This window comes from Balaenoptera physalus, assembly GCF_965194825.1.
Source record: "Balaenoptera physalus genome assembly, chromosome: 10".
In the NCBI taxonomy this organism is placed as follows: Eukaryota; Metazoa; Chordata; class Mammalia; order Artiodactyla; family Balaenopteridae; genus Balaenoptera; species Balaenoptera physalus.
This window is the reverse complement of record NC_138889.1, coordinates 53,228,174-53,245,667: the sequence shown is the minus strand read 5'-3', so window position 1 is coordinate 53,245,667 and position 17,494 is coordinate 53,228,174. Positions and strand designations below refer to the sequence as shown.

The 17,494-nt window shown below is 38.3% G+C and overlaps 1 protein-coding gene across 1 annotated transcript in view; it reads right to left on the bottom strand.

The window, feature by feature from the left end:
* Window positions 1-2,140: 2,140 nt before the first annotated feature.
* Window positions 2,141-17,494, bottom strand: part of FAM181B (family with sequence similarity 181 member B) — a 311,017-nt gene continuing 295,663 nt past the window's right edge. The window contains exon 8 of the mRNA XM_082410219.1: window positions 2,141-8,640. The gene's annotated coding sequence lies outside the window, so the exon portion shown is untranslated. The remainder of the gene's footprint in view (window positions 8,641-17,494) is intronic.

The following is a 17,494-nucleotide window of genomic DNA, read 5'->3' as shown; positions in this document are numbered from 1 at the left end:
TGAGTAGCCCCCACTTGCCGCAACTAGAGAAAGCCCACGTGCAGCAACAAACACCCAATGCAGCCAAAAATAAATTAATTAATTTAAAAAAAATCTACACACTACAATTCTGAAAGGCAAAACTATAGAGACAGAAATGAGATTAGCGGTTGCCAGGGATTAAGCATGGGGGAGATGACTGACTACAAAGGGGCACAAGGAAACTTTTTGGGGGTGATGGCAATCAAATGTGTAGTAGTTATATAACTGTATGTATTTGTCAAAGCTCATCAAACTGTACACCTAAAAGAGTTAATTTTGCTGTATTTAAATTATACCTAAATAAACCTGACTTTTTAAAAGAAAAAAAATTTTTTTTTTAAAAACTAAACTAAAAAGGAATCCAGACACAGACCTTCCATCTTTCACAAAAATTAACTCAAAATGGATCAGAGACTTAAATATAAAATGCAAAATTTTAAAACTCCTAGGAGACAGCGTAAGAGAAAATCTAGATGACCTTGGACAAGGCAATGACCTCTTATATACAATACCAAAAGCACTATCCCTAAAAGAAAGAATTGATAAGCTGGGCTTCATTAAAATTAAAAACTTCTGCTCTGTGAAAGACAACATAAAGGGAATGAGAAGACACACCAGAGACTGGGAGAAAATATTTACATATGACATCTGATAAAGGACTGTTATCCAAAATATACAAAAAACCCTTAAAATTCAATAATTAGAAAAGAACAACCCACTTAAAAGTGGGCAAAAGACCTGACACCTCACAAAGATATAGAGATGTCAAGTTTTTATATGAAAAGATGTTCAACAGCATATGTCATTAGGAAGTTACAAATTAAACAACAGTGAGATACCATCCTATAAGATTAGAATGGCTAAAATCCAAAACACTGCCAATATCAAATGCTGATGAGGATGTGGAACAGCAGGAACTCTCATTCATTGCTGGTGGGAATGCAAAATGGTATAACCACTTTGTAAGACAGTTTGGCAGTTTTCTACAAAATTAAGCACACTTTTACCATATGATACAGCAATTGTGCTTTTTGGTATTTACCCAAATGAGCTGAAAACTTATGTCGACACAAAAACTTGCACATAAAATGTTTATAACAACTTCATTCATAGTTGCCAAAACTGGGAAGCAATCAAGATATCCTTCAATAGGTGAATGGATTAAAAAACTGTGGTACCTCCAGACAATGAGATATTATTCGGCACTAAAAAGAAATGAATTATCAAGCCATGAAAACACATGGAGGGAGCTTAAATGCATATTACAAAGTGAAAGAACCCAATCTGAAAAGTCTACAAACCATATGATTCCAACTAGATGACATTCTAGAAAAGACTGTTAGGGACTAGGGAAGAAGGATGGATGTGAATAGGCAGAGCACAGAGGATTTTCAGGGCAATGAAACTGCTCTGTATGATATCATAATGGTGGATATATGTCATTCATTTGTCAAGGCCCATAGAATGTACAACACCAAGGTGAACAGTGATGTAAACTATAGACTTTGTGTGATAATAATGTATCCATGTAGGTTCATAGAGTGTTAACAAATGTACCTCTGTAGTGCAGGACCTTGACAGTGCAGGAGGCTGTGCACGTAGGGGGACAAAACTCTGCACCTTCTGTTCAGTTTTGCTGAGAACCTAAAACTACTCTAAAAAATAAAGTTTATGTTTAAAAATGAAGCTAAGAGTACTTTTTCTTTAGGTTGCTGTGAGAATTAGATCTACTATACATAAAGTATCAAGTGCAGGGTCTTGTCGGCCCATCACAGTTGCCTGCTAAATCTGGACATGAAAGGTATTCAGTATTAAATCGATCTTCAAACACCTTCCTTTTCCCTTCGATTCATATTTTATAAAGTCAAATTCCCTTGAGAAAATTTTCTCTAGACTCCAAATTTCCCCATAGCTAAGGAATATCCAATTGAAATGTCCTCATCAAGACATGATATTGGTTCTTTTCCATCTATATTAACGGATCACAGTGGTAGTAAAAGCCCATAGCTTGACACCTAACTGTGGAAGCTGCTCTTGTCTGTAATCTCTGCTTGAGAATTAGATAGTGTTTTTTGTTTTTTGTTTTTTTTAATAATCCTGGAACCTTAGTTGTCATTGATTAAAACAACTGGATGCATTTTCCAGCAGTCACTCTAAGACCCTTGGCAGGTTATTAAACCTCTCTATATCTCTTTTCCCACCCTTTTGAAATGAGGTCATGATACTACTCTCGGAAATAAAAAAAGATAGCAGTAGGACATTAACTGCCTATGGGACTCTGGAAGAGAGACTGAGAAACTACCAGCCAGGCTTCGTAACCCTAAGAGCTTAGCAGTATCTCTACAATGTCATAACTTTCCCTATAGTAACATTCTAAACTGCCTATCTCCCTACAGTCTTTAGCAGTACAGTGCAGTGAACAGACAATGTACTTTCAAGTTTGACAGATGTGTCCATTCCTGTGTGACCTTGGGTACATAAATTCTCTGATCCCTGGTTTCCTTATTTGCAAGCTGATGATAATAATACCTATTCCATTAGGCTTCTATAAATATTAAAGAAAAATAATGTTGCTGAGTTATGTTCAATATTCTTTTTTTCCTGGATAACTAAAATCAGAGAATCCTCAGGTATGTTGTTCTTTTTTTTTCAGACAAATAAAAAGGAGGGAGCCAAATGATTATCACTAAGATTGAAGTCAAGAGAAGACAATTAAAAAAAAAAGAGGTGACTCTGTTGAATTCCTGAGGTCATAAGATCAGAATAAGAGGGTGCAGATAAGAAATGTCCATCTGGTTAGTGACCTGCAATATGGTCTTGCAACACAGTGGCAGCAATTAAGCAAACTTTCAATTCAAGAACTTGGTGATTCTGAGTCACTTCCTATAATAATACCTGAATAATACACTCCTAATCTCTGGAACCTGTGAATTTTATGGTATGTGGCAAGGGGGACTTTCTGGATTCTGGTAAGCCAAAAAAAAAAAGCAGAGACTGGAGTCATGTGCTTTGAAAATGGAGGAAGGAACCCAAAGTACTGACAGAAAAATAAAGCCTAGAAGTTTAAAAAGGCGAGGAAACACATTTTCCCTTCCAGAGCCTCCAGTCCCACCTACACCTTGATTTTTAATCCAGTGAAACTGATTTCAGACTTCTGAACTGAACAGCAAGAGAATACATTTGCGTTGTTTTAAGCCACTAAGGATTTGTTACAGTGGCAACAGGAAACTAATATAACTTTCATTTTGGAACACAGTTCAACACAATGAAACATAAAGTCCAACAAGCAAAGCAAAGCAAGATGATTAGGGATATACACTTAGGGCTTTAAAAGATCATGAACTCTGACTTGATCATGCAGATTTCTCAGAACAGAAGGAATGTTCTCAACTGGCAGTCAAGTGTGGAGTAAGAAACACTGATAGGACCTGTATTACCAAAAACAGCAGAGGATGCTCTGTAAAGTTAGCCTGTGATAGATAATTGATTTCATTTGTTTTAGCTGGAGCTTAATTTGAATTGTCTACATCAATAGAATAGCTCATACTGATTTCTTTAAAATTTAAATGAACCTCCTGGGTAACTTCCAGGTTTTTTAAAGCTGAGATGAATATTGTTCTTTTATGTTTGCAATGAAAGGTACAGACAGCGAATTTGGGACTTTATAGCTTGAGGTTAAAATATGGTTTGCATGTACAAATATTAAAAGCTAGTTAAATCTATTCACTTTTCCTCAACGGAACTCTTATCTTGTAAGTACCAGCTGCTTTGCACCAGCATGAAACATACCTCATCTCCTTGGCTTGGAATCCTACACCCTAACATTTCCAAAAAGTTGCAGTTCCCCAAATGCACCTTACATTCCTTGCTTCCATGTCTTTGCAAATACCATGCTTCCTCCTTGAAAAGTTTTCTGTTCCTTCCCTCAACCCCCCATTATTAGGATAAAGGATGCCTACTCATTCGTTAGGCTCCAAACATAAAGCATCACCAACTCCATGAAGCTTCTGTGAACTCAAGTTCAATATCCCCTCCTTTGGGTCCCACGGTATACCACACACAATGCTGACTTCTGCTTCTCCTCCACTTAGCGCTATGGATTGTCTGAACACCACTAGCCAGTAGGAAGAGGCAGAGAAAGAAGTCTAGGATGAAGGTTGCCACCTGCAGGAGTGAGACATGTATGTTTGGGGATTTATAGAAAATTTCATTTAATGAAGAATCACACGAGTTGGCCCAACGATGCAAGCTCTTGATCCCTTAATTCATGTAGTCCACTATTCTTCCAGTATCCTTGTTTGGTCTCTTACTCCACAAAGTTTTACTAACATCTATATATTTTTTTTAGATTTACTAACTGTTCATTTTATTTCTGCCGACTAACACTGACAGCTGCCTCTCCTCCTATAAAATAGAATTCCCCACTGAATTCCTCCTCTGATCAGTACCATCCACTCAACATTCTTCTATCTTTTATATATGTTTCAAAGCTTTTCACCTTCCTTGATAAAAGTTCTACCTCATTACTTTCCAAATCCATACACTCTGATCAGAACTTCTCTCATTTCTCATTTGACCATTATTTCTGATTAATAACCTGTTAGTCTAAAATTCAGCTTATAGCTCACAGAATTTAGGTTGGTCCATATATGGCATGTTTATGCACAATATTGGAAAACTCATCTTTAGCTCATCTGTGTTAACTTTCCTATTTTTGCTTTATCATAAATTCATGGATAATTCATAAGATTCTATTTAACTCTATTGACTGTAATTGTTGTTTCTTGTTTTCGAATTATTATTCTTTGGCCACTAGGATCACATGGTAACTCTATATTTCGTTTTTTGAGACATCTCCATACCATTTTCCACAGTAGCTGCACCAATTTACATTCCCACAAATAGTATATGAGGGTTCCCTTTTCTCCACATCCTCGCCAACATTTGTTATTTGTGTTCTTTTTGATGATAGCCATTCTGACAGGTGTGAGGTGATATCTCATTGTGGTTTTGATTTGCATTTCCCTGATGACTAGCGATGTTGAGCATCTTTTCATGTGCCTGTTGTCCATCTGCATGTCCTCTTTGAAAAAATGTCTATTCAGTTCTTCTGCTCAGTTTTTAATTGGGTTGTTTGTTTTTTTGAAGTTGAGTTGTATGAGCTGTTTACATATGTTGGATATTAATCCCTTATCGGTCAGGTCATATCATTTGTAAATATCTTCTCCCATTAAGTAGGCTGTCTTTTCATTTTGTCAATGGTTTCCTTTGCTGTGCAGTCATTTTTAACATGCATTCCCAATATTTTAGAGTAATTGAGAACCACAATATCTAACATCCACAATGTTGTAAAATTATAATTTCTTTGGTGGAGAGTGTAAATTGTCAGAAAAACTGAGACTACAAAACAAGGGAAATTTTTAAAACGCTGACAGTTTAGACGTTAACAAAGTAGTTTAACAAAGGCTCTGACTTCATTGTTTCCCAAAAGATGTTTTTTTAAAGCTGGTTTCAAGTCAAGATTTAACTGTTAATATTTTGTTATAAAATGTGTCTGTGTTAAGTCTCTCCTTGCAGGCAACAAGAATCCTTGCAGTTCTTATTTGCACAAACACTGGAAACTAGTTGGATTAAAAGATATTCTTGAGTGGTTTCATAGCTGAATCAAGTGGGGACATAGCATTGTCACTGATAAGTTGTTAAACATCATCTAACCAAACTGTGTTTATAAAAGGTGCATGTGGTCACTGTAGCCTGGCTAGTGGTTGCACGTGTAACATTGTTTTTAATTAAGAGATTCATCATTTTCAAGAAAGCTCATTCTTCCCTAAAATACTAAACTGAGATGATCTTCGCACAGTTTAATGAGAATATTATTATATATTATGCTTTATTTGGTATCATAGTATTTTATGTTTCAGGCACACATTTGTATTATGAATAACAAATTTGCTGAATTAGAGCTAATAGAGAGTGGGAGTGGGTAGGCAAGAAGAAAATATACCCAGAACAATAATTACCAGGGTTCTTTTTCTCAAAACTAAAATTTTGGAAGGGAAAAAATGACCTTCGGAGTCATTTTAGAGTTTACCTGTGAAGCTGTGACTCTGTCTGCCCTGGGTCCTCTTACTGTCTTCTTCACACTGAACTCTTTCATGAGGACCAGTAGTCCCAAGTCTGGGAGACAGGGCTCAATGAATCTCCCAGAACATCTACCTTATGGTTTATAGATTACCTTCCTGCTCTTGTGCACGCTGCCTGGACTGTGCCCCAGTTGGTTTTTCACCCTGGTTTGATGACTGCACCCTTCAGAGGAGGTCAGGATGTAACAACGGGGATATATACTTCCTGGCCATCAAAGCGTCCATAAAAATTGTAGTTATTCTCCCTTACAGGGGATGTCCCTTTGCAGTTGGTCCTCCTATGCTTTGTCTTAGATTCAGCACAAGATCCTCTTGAAACTGGTTATGTGGCTGCTGGGCTTACAAAGATGCTGCCAGCAGTACAGTCATCCCCCACTTTCTTGTCTTTTTGAATCATTCTAATTATCATCTTGTCCAAACCCTGCAGACAGATCCTATTAATTTACTGCCACCCCTTCCTACCCCTTCCCATGTATTGGAGACTCTCCACTTGTTCTAAAGTAATTACAAATCTATTCATTGAAGTAACTCCTTGCAGGTTTCTTTATGGACATGAAAGCTACATGCATTTCCAAAACCAAATCTGTATTAAACCAAACATATATGGCCTGAGAGAGACTATTCCTGTGAGAATTCCAGATGGATTCATTCCTGAAGTATCTACATGCAAGTCATTTGCATCTCTGGCAGCTCCTGTTAGTTGAGCTGGGACAACAGTCTCTCTTCAGTGATCAGCTCATACCCTACTCAAACACCGAGTTACTCATGCCAAGATCTAATCATACATGCTAATCCAGATGATTTCAGGTTTCCAGGACCAAAGTAAGGGACAAAGCATCAATAAAAGGCTGCTGAAATCAATGATTTCCCAAATTATACAGGAGTAACATCAAGAACTGTTCAGCCCTTCTGTATTCCCAGGTCCATTCCAGGTACCAACTCCAATGGGAAGAATAAGCAAGAACACATAAATATATATTTTCCCTGACTTACTGACTCTCCATGTAAACAAACCAGCAGGAGGAATTAAAAGGAGGCACTATTTACAGGAGCCCTCCAGTGGTCAGACAAGTTAACCTTTTAGTGTATCATTCACATTATCCACAGCGAATATTCTGTGGCAAGTTTCTCCTAAATCTTTTCTGACTTTTCACCAAAGGAGAGTTTCCTTTATCACATGACTCCACTCTCTTGTATACTTCACTGGCACCTCATCTATCTTATTATAATATTATCATCCTAAAATGGAGGACACAGGGCCAGGGCAATCAGGAATGGTTGTAATAAGGAAGAACAAAGCTGACTCCATATTAGATCTGTTTCTTTTACTTAACCTTTGTATTCTATTGCTTTTGTTTAGAGTTAAGAATGTTGCCTATAGCCTGAAATGTACAGTATAGCCCATTTTCACCCTCTGACCTTTAAGGGTATGACACTTTTCCATTCATACAGAGATAAAATGTTGCAGAACAGAGAATAACACTTGTCTTGTTGGAGGTTTACAGGAACATCCTGATCTGACCTGCGTGGACAGCTGCAAGAACAAAGGATTCTGACACCAGGAAGTTTGCAACAACGAACCACACCCCTCCCTCACCTTGCCTTTAAAAATGCTTTGCTGAAACCCTTCTGAGAGTTTGGGGTTTTGTGGGGGGGCATGAGCCACCGTCTCCTTGCATGGTTCTGCAATAAACCTTGCTCTGCTCCAAACTCTGACGTTTCAATTGGTTTGGCCTCACTGCGCATCAGGCACACCAACCTGCATTCGGTAACATGGTGTATGACAATTCAGAGATTATGGAATTCTTAACTCTAGTTAGTAAAACTTTGTGACCTTGTTCCCTTCATTCACACAGTTTGAAGAATGTAAGACATCCTGTCAGCTTTGCTTTTATCTGTCTTTCTCCCAGGTCTTATTAACCTGTTCATTTTTCTTAATTTATTACCTTAATTCATTGTATTTCTACTAGATAAATTTAACGCCCTTCTTTCCTACTACAAAAGAGATTCCCTCTCCAAATTTCCTCACTGATCAATATAGTATAGCCAAATTCTAACCCCAATTGAGCACCTGTTACAATTTGTGTGTGTGTGTTACTGGTCTAGGAACAACTTGTAAAGAAGGATTATGCCTTATTCTTTTTTATATAAATAGAATAATGTTCAAAATAGATGTTAAAAATTTTAGTGTATTAATTAATTAAATGCCCAATTTTCTAGAACTTTGGGAGTGGATATAACGGTAGCAAAAGATCCTAATGCAAAATTTATACAAGGTACAGTATTTTCACAAATTCAGGGATGCAAAAAAATTACACTTTACTTTTCTACTTTTGAACTTGATTTTTATCTCAAGTCCCCATGTGACTGAAGATGAAGAATGACTTTGGTCCAGTTCTTCTTGTTTTTCTCCCCAATGAATTCAGAATTTGAATGGCAATTCAAGATCTCCTCTACCCAATTTGCTGAGTTGCATCTAAGTTGTGGAAGGAAAAAGTGAGGGACTTTCAGAAGCAAACAGTGTCTGGACCTGAAAATATTCTGTCCACATAGATGTTCACTGAGATGTAGATAATATGACTTTTTGCCTGCTGTCACCTGCTCACTCTGGCATCTCCAGAGATGTCTGCATTTGTATCTGGTCAATGGTTTTTAAGTTCACCCTGGCAATGAACTCTTCCCCTCATCCTGACCAAGAACTCTCTAAGGCCCAGCAAACCATAGCAGCCCATGTCTGCTCTACCCAGAGCTGTACAAGGTGGGGAAGGGTTGGAAGGGACATCAGTGTGCAAGTCCCTTTCATATAGAGACAGACACCAGCCCCTAATGATATTCCTCTCTTTTAGGTGGAAGAGAAAGAACTAGGAGATGACAGTGGATGTTTCAAGGGGAAAACCATCTTCTCTGTACAAATAAATTTCTCAGCTTAACCTTTAAACAAAACTAAGAGAAATTTCTTTGTTGTGACATTGCTTAGAAGCTTTCAGATGCCGGTATACATTATGAAACTCCAAGAGGGCGCGTACCAATGCAGCAAGTATCTAGTTTATTTGAGAAGCTCCCCTATTTGGGAAACATTGTTCCATATGCCCTGCCATTATTGGCGTGTTTTGTTACTTAATCATCAGCACAACTCACGGTAGAGATCAGGGTATGAGGTAGCAGGTAGGGCCCCTTCTCTCTGGACCCTTCCCTTTTTTTTCTTTTTGCACAAAAACAGTCCATTTATTCAAGTGTTCTCCAGCACAAGTACATTAGAAAGGAGCTTTATTATATTCTTCTGGGCACAAAGAAAAAATGTGATGAAGGTGGAACTGACAGACTTTCTACATCTGCTGTACGCATGGACCTCTTTAAAATTACTTAATAACAGCTATGTCCCAAGCATCACTTAAACAGAGATATGACAAACATCAGGGCGCAGGGGTGGGGACCCAAGCAGGGCCCTCTCACACATGCCCTCCCAGAACCAGACTGTGAAATGTACATTATTATTGTCAATAAATAGAGAAGCAACCCTAAAAAAAATACAATGGTGAAAGGATGCTGGAACCAGGAAAAAAAAAAAAAGTGTCAGAAGAGACACTGAAGAGAAAGGAAAGAGGGCTGCGAAGGGAAGGGTCAGGAGAGGTTGGGTTTAACTTTCCATTCTAATGATACTCTGCCTAGTGATCGTCATCGGCTAGTGGATCTACCTAGCAGACTGTCAGGTAAGAAATCATTCCCCATACTGCATCAGTAGCAGGAGGCATTAATATTGACAACTCCATGGGTCTACACTACACTTTGCAGTTATTTAACTTCTTCACCACCGTAACTTCATCTTATCCTTAGAACTGCTAATATAGAGAAGGGATTACTGTTCTTACAGACAAGGAAACCAAGTTTCAGATATTTATCCAAGGTCATCCAGCTGTTAAGTGATAGAACTAAGCTTGAACTCTGACCTTCCCACTTAGAGTCCCATGAGTATTTAATGATAACGGTGTTTCCTTTCCATTCTGAAACTCCAGCAGGGAGTAATTTGTTCCACCCTCCACTGCTGCCAGACAATCACTCTAGGGAGAGCAGTACTCATTATTTTTCTGAAGGGAAAACACAGTGTTAACTCAGACAACATAATTTTATGGTCTGAATGAAAAATCATTTTTTTGCTCCTGTCAAATTCAATTTATATCACAAGACTAAATAAAAATTTTATGTACTGGGTGAAGGAAAAATAGAGAGAAAATGTCCTCAGTGGACAAGCTTAAATTATCTCCCATTTGAAAGAGTTTATTTCCCAGATAGTTTCATCAGGCTTTTTAATTAAGAGCAAATTATTCATCTAGAGTCAGTAATTTGCCAGTGGCCTCTTCTTAACACTCCGGTCTAAGGTGACAGAAATGACAATGGGATTTTCAAATTAAAAACATCAAGCTTTTGCAGATACTGGGCCCTTCAATTCAGTAACTGGGTCAGAGAAAGGAGGTGACCTAGGTGAAACAATGATATTTTAGCCAAATTTCTCTCCTAAATTTAAGGCTCAGAGATGTTTAAGAGGTCTTAAGTTTGACAGGAAATGACATTGGAGATTGAAGACACCCGGTAACACTTATAAACAAGAATATGTATGCAAATATACCAATATATATGTGTGTATATATATGTATACATGTGTGTTTATATAACATAATATGAGCATGGAAAAAATTCAGAAAGATACTTCCTAAGTTGTTAATATGATGTTATTATATATTATGCAGTAGTTGAAAGTGGGATGGCCAAAAGGTAAGGTGGAAAAGGAGAGGAGAGCAAAAGAAAAACCAGAATTGAACCCCAAAGGGAAAGTATTTTATTCATTTATGTAAGCTTTTATATAAGTGTGTACAAATCAAAATTTAAGGGAAATAATACAACAGGAGATTGTTGAGATACTAAAGCATTTGAGAGCTCTGAAGAACAAACACTGTGTCAGGCGGTTGCAGAAGATGGAGCTGGAGAGCTGGGCAGAGGCCTAAGTAAGGAAGGCTAAAATGTAGAATGTAAAGAGTCGAGACTTCCTCCTGAGGTCAAGGGAAAGCCACTAGAAGGGTGACTGGTTCAAACTCAGGTTTTAAGCAGGTCATACTCCCAGTGGTGTCATGATTAGACAGGGTAGGGGAGGAGGGAACTAATGGCCTAAGAGGTGATGAGTTCCTGCACCAGGGCAGTGGTAATGGGATTGGTTGGAAGTATAGCATTCAGAAAAAAAAAAAAAAAAGGTGCTACAACCATTATTATGTCCCCTACTACTACTTTACGCATTTACTACTATTACTACATAATTACTACCACTATAACTTAACTGTTACTCTTTAATCAGCACTTACTGTGTACCAGGCACTGTGTCAAGAACTGTATTTTTTATTATCTTAATTAACTTTAACAGTAACCCTGTAAGACAGGCACTAGGCTGCTGATTATTATACAAAGCATCACTTGAGGCATGAGAAAATGAACCTCACAAAAAGAAGAATCAAAGAGAAACCACAATTTGCAAGACAAACATGGCTTGCAAACCAAGCCATGATGTGCAACAGGAACTACCTACACTCAAAGTATTTTAACACCAACTCATTCATACCCAAATATTCCCCCAAAAGATCACCGTGTCACAGTGATTTCACAAAGATTCATACATCCCCAAGGTAAGATCCCTAATTCTTCCAGCAAATCACCTAGTTTACAAATTCGAACCCTGCCCAGAACATACATATTAGTTCATACACTGAAACCACTCCATGACTGACTCCAGCCTCTAAAATCCTCTAAGTCCCATCCCTGATCATTAGAGAAATTCAAGTCAAAACCACTATGAGACATCACCTCACACCAATTAGGATGACTATTACTAAAAAAAAAAAAAAAAAAAAATGAAATAACAAGTGTTGGTGAGGATGTGGAGAACATGACATGGAACCCTTGTGCACTGTTTGTAAGAATGGAAAATTGTGCAACCACTATGGAAAACAGTATGGTGGTTCCTCAAAAAATTAAAAATAGAATTACCATATGATCCAGAAATCCCAGTTCTGGGTATATATCCAGAAGAACTGAAAGCAGTATTTTGAAGAGTTATTTGCACACACATGTTCATAACAGTACTACTCACAATAGCCAAGAAGTAACCCAACTGCCCGTCTATAGAAGAATGAATAAACAAACTGTGGAATATACATACAATGGAAAATTATTCAGCCTTAAAAAGGAAGAAATCCTGTCGCATGCTACAACATGCATGAACCTCAAGGACATTATGCTAAATGAAATAAGCCAGTCACAAAAAGACAAATACTGTATGATTCCACTTATATGAGCTATCTAGAATAGTCAAATCCATACAAACAGAAAGGAGAATGGTGGTTACCAGGGTCTGGGGGAGAGAAAGGATAGAAAATTATGGTTTAAGATGTATAGTTTCAACTTGCAAGATGAAGTTCTGGAGATCTGTTGCACAATGTGAGTGTACTTAACACCACTGAACTGTACACTTAAAAATAGGTAAAACGGTACATTTTATGTTATGTGTTCTTTGCCACAATTAAAAATTCAAAACAAAACACACTCTAAGCCCCGTTCTGTAACCTCCCTCTTTGGAGACTCTACTGAGACTGTCAAGATGCTGCTCTTCCATTCAAAACAAGTTCATAAACCCAGCTCTTAATGAGCAGCAACCTTCCTTAATAGCCTTGGAGGGACCGTGACAGTATGCTGAGTACACCCTGTAGGTCCCAAGTTCTCGAATGCAGGGGTCAAGAGCACGGGCTTTGCAGCCCTAGCTTGCTACTCACTAACTATGAAATTTTGGAAAATTTATGAAAACGTCTCTGATCCTCATTTTTTTACCTAGGGACTGGGAATAAGAGTGTTTATTTCATAGGGCCATAAAGAGCATTAAATAGGATAAATGAAAGCATCTGGCATGGTGCCAAGCACCCAATAAGTAGGTGCTTAATCAGTGCAGCTGGTGATATTGCTCCGTGCCCATTAATTCCATGCCTCCCACCACTTCCATCATCCTGAATGAAAAGTGGAAAGGACTCCTGCCCCCCTCCACCTGATGTTTCCTTCCTGGTTATTTCCTTAACCACCATTTATTAAGCTCCTGCTAAGTGTCAGGCTCTGAACCATGTGTTGGGAGTGTGATACAGAGGTGCTCCATATAAAAGAGTTTCACCTCTGGTAGAAGAGGCAAACATGCACCCAAGCAACACAAAGAAGTAGACTAGAAGTGTGGGGTGGGAGAGGAAATGTTGAGAGTGGAGTGAGCACAAGACCATCCACCTTCAGGGCTCCAAATTAAAACAACAGACTTATGAAACTGCTTTAAACCCCAACTGCAGGAAAAATAATCTAATAATAATAATATAATAAATTGGTTTAATTCTGAGAGCTTGAAAATAAGCTGGATAAAGGAATCAAAGACAGAACCCATCAGTTTTGTTTCTTCTTCACAAGACCTTTGTTCTTTTAAAAATAATTCCACAGTGTGTGTGTGTGTGTGTGTGTGTGTATACGCATACACACACACACACACACACACACACACACACACAATGGAATATTACTCAGCCATATAAAGGAATGAAATAATGCCATTTGCAGCAAAATGGATGGACCTAGAGATCATCATACTAAGTGAAGTAAGTCAGACAAAGACAAATATCATATGATATCACTTATTTCTGGAATCTAAAAAAAAATGATACAAATGAACTTATTTACAAAACAGAAACAGACTCATAGACGTAGAAAACAAACTTACTGTTACCAAAGGGGAAAGTGGGGGAGGGATAAATTAGGAGTTTGGTATTAACATATACACACTACTATATATAAAACAGATAAACAAAGGGAACTATATTCAATATCTTGTAATAATCTATAATGGAAAAGAATCTGAAAAACTATATATATGTATCACTTTGCTGTACACCAGAAACTAACTCAAAATTGTAAATCAACTATACGTCAATGAAAGACAATAATAACTCCACCAGTTCAAATCCTTGTTGAGAAGAGAATCCAGAAACAGAGTGTGATTAGTCTCGGGACTTTCTCTCTCTCTTCTCCCAAAAGACAGAAGAAGAAAATCAACTAATGGTGTGCATAGAGCTAAATACTTTGATATGATCTCTCATTTCTCTTCATAGCATTTCTGCAAATGGAGTTAGTGTTCTCACTTTTCAGATGATGGAAAAAAGGCTCAGAGATGTTCTACAACCTACCACTCAGAGTAAGACCTCAGGTTGGTATGACCTGGAATCCTGTGTTTGTTCCAATCTCCCACCCTGCTAGGGCTGTGACAGCTCTTCAACTGCAGGTGTCTTATTATTCTCAAATTCTTCAGAAAAGAAAAAACAGATCCAAGGGTAACTTTTTCTGGAGACACTTTTATAAACTGGAAAGGTGGGACACTCAGTGACCCAAAGAATCTTGAATTTGCAAGCTTCTCAAGTTGTTGTAACCAAATAGGTCACAAAAGAAAAGCTGTTATAAATATTGCAGCAAATTAAACTTTCTTTCAAGACAGTTCTGAATTCCATGCCCATGAATATCTAAGAATTGGGAACTGCAAATGGGTATCCATATAATGGTGTGTTAACATTCACTGCTCATTCTTTCTCCTGCTTCAATGGTGGAAAAGATTAACGTATCATTCAGTTAATACAAAGTGTAATTTATTTCCAAAGCGATGTTTTTCCTTTGCAGCATCAAATCTGGCAGCTCTATGCTATGCTGTTCTGTCAACTGGAATAATGCCTTTAATGAACTTGTCTCTGGAATATCAAATGTGTTATCTGCTGCACAACTTGCAACTCTACCGCTCAGACCCTCGTCATCTGGCCTACTGTCTTCCACAATCAAAAAAAGAAGAATCCATTCCATGGCCCTGACCTCAGTAAGCCACCAAGCAGCCCCCAGAATCTGCAAGCTTACTTCTAGTTTACTCATGGCCCATCTGTAACTCCACTACTCTAACCAGTGAGAACAAATTGGGCAGGAATATCTCACCAGCCCTGAAGTGCTCTGACCCTGGACAGACAATATTCTTCAGAACCATTGGATTCATATCGCCTCCCCCCAAGAAGTCGAGCATGGTCCCATGGGATCCTAACACCCTCTCCTGGGGCCCTCATTGGGTAATGCTTGGATGTTCCAAAACCAACACTTTGGCCAGCAACTAGGCTTTGCCATCCTGCCGTATTGCCCCAGTCCTTTATGAGAATTTAATCCGTCTAGCCATTATGCTTCTAAGAACCAACAAAGGCAAGCCAAAAATATCTGCTCTGCCAACAGCAGTAATTCCACATATTCATTGCTGAGGTGCTCTCAGTCGGATCCTTTTCTCGCTTGACTACTACAGACCTCAAGATTTACCTCTGGCTCCCAGGGCTTGAGTTTTGTGCTGTTGTCTGCTCTCCCCCAGTGAAAGCTCAGGATGCCCAAGGGACTGGGTAAATTTGGTTCATCCAATTCATTTAACAAAAAAAAAGCTATTGAATACTTGTATGTTCCAGCATTATTCTGGGTGCAAAGAATAACGAAGAACAGAGAAAAAAAAAATATCTGTTTATCTCATGGAGTTTCCATCCTATGGGGTGGAGCAGATAACAAACCTAATAAAATAACTAAGTTATATAAAGTGGTGGATGCCAAAGAGAACAACTAATGCAAGAAAGTGGACGAGGGAGGATAACTCAATTGCAAAAAGGGCCCTCAAAGAAGGCCTCACTCTGGAAGTGATACTTTAGCAAAGACCTAGATGAACTGAAGGACAGGCTGCTAGCTGAGCTGCCTCAGGTAGGAATAACCTGCCAGACTGAAGAGTCATGGAGAGCAGGAGGGTTCGAGTGGCATGGCTCTACCACTGGCTAGGTTAGAGAGGGTCAACATATCACTTATCTCTCTGAGCCTCCATTCTCTCAATGTAACATAGAGACAACAGTAGCTTTCTCAAAGGATTTTTGAGATTTCAATGAGAAAATATACATAAAACATGTCACTTCATAGCAGCTCAATCAATGTTATCTAAATAGGCAGATGATATATAAGTAAACAGAGAGATGGGCAGATTTACAATAGGATGTGACACATTAGAATACGATTGATAGGATAGGATAAGATAGAAGAGGGGAAGACAGGACAGGATAGCTAAAGTTGAGCACATAGGTATATAGAGAGACCACAGATATCTAGGTCCACAGACGCCAACATTATTACTTGGGTCCCCTCAGCTGGGGCATCTAGCTACTGCATCCATAATTAGGTAGATTTCTGATTTGTGCCCTAGACCTAGCTCTAACACTAAAAATTAGTGTGACCTTGGACAAGTCACTCAGTGCCTCTGCATTTTACTTCCCTCATCATTTAAAGTGAGCAAACTATGCTGAATAATTACTATGCCTTCTCCAGCTCTCTTACTATACATTTCAATAAGGTTCAAAATTTGTTTTTATGGGCTTTACCACATCTAAATAAAGAAGCCACAATTATTTATTCAAAAGGATGAATGTGCCTCCTTTACTTAAAAAAAAGTGAGCTATTTAATATTTATTGAGCACCAACTATATCCACAACCCCCTTGTAGGATAATAGGAAGAGTTAAAACAAAGAAACATGCAACAGTAAAAACAATTATAAATTTTTTAAACAAAAATACATGGTCCAAGGTCTGAAGATATTATGTATTTAAAATCTACAGTAACCCTGACCTCTTGCACTTGTAAAATTTAGTATTTGAATATATCTTCTATATCAATTTTCCATACACCTACAAGTGTAAAGTTACCTTAATTTCAAGTTTTTAAACTTTACTCCTGGCAATAAAAATTAATTCCATTTGATTCCAATTTATCTAATAATCACAGAAACATTTTTTTTTTTTTTTTTGGCTGTGTTGGGTCTTCGTTTCTGTGCAAGGGCTTTCTCTAGTTGCGGCAAGCGGGGGCCACTCTTCATCACGGCGCGCGGGCCTCTCATTATCGCGGCCTCTCTTGTTGCGGAGCACAGGCTCCAGACGCGCAGACTCAGTAATTGTGGCTCACGGGCCCAGTTGCTCCGCGGCATGTGGGATCCTCCCAGGCCAGGGCTCGAACCCGTGTCCCCTGCACTAGCAGGCAGACTCTCAACCACTGCGCCACCAGGGAAGCCCCACAGAAACATTTTGAATAACCATTCAAAATATGAAACAAACAAATATGAAAAAATATGTCAGCCCATTTCCCTGACCTCCATGAGATGACATGCTGTAATTTATAAATTTATGACCATTCATTCATTCATATTTGGAAGCAATTACTGAGAAA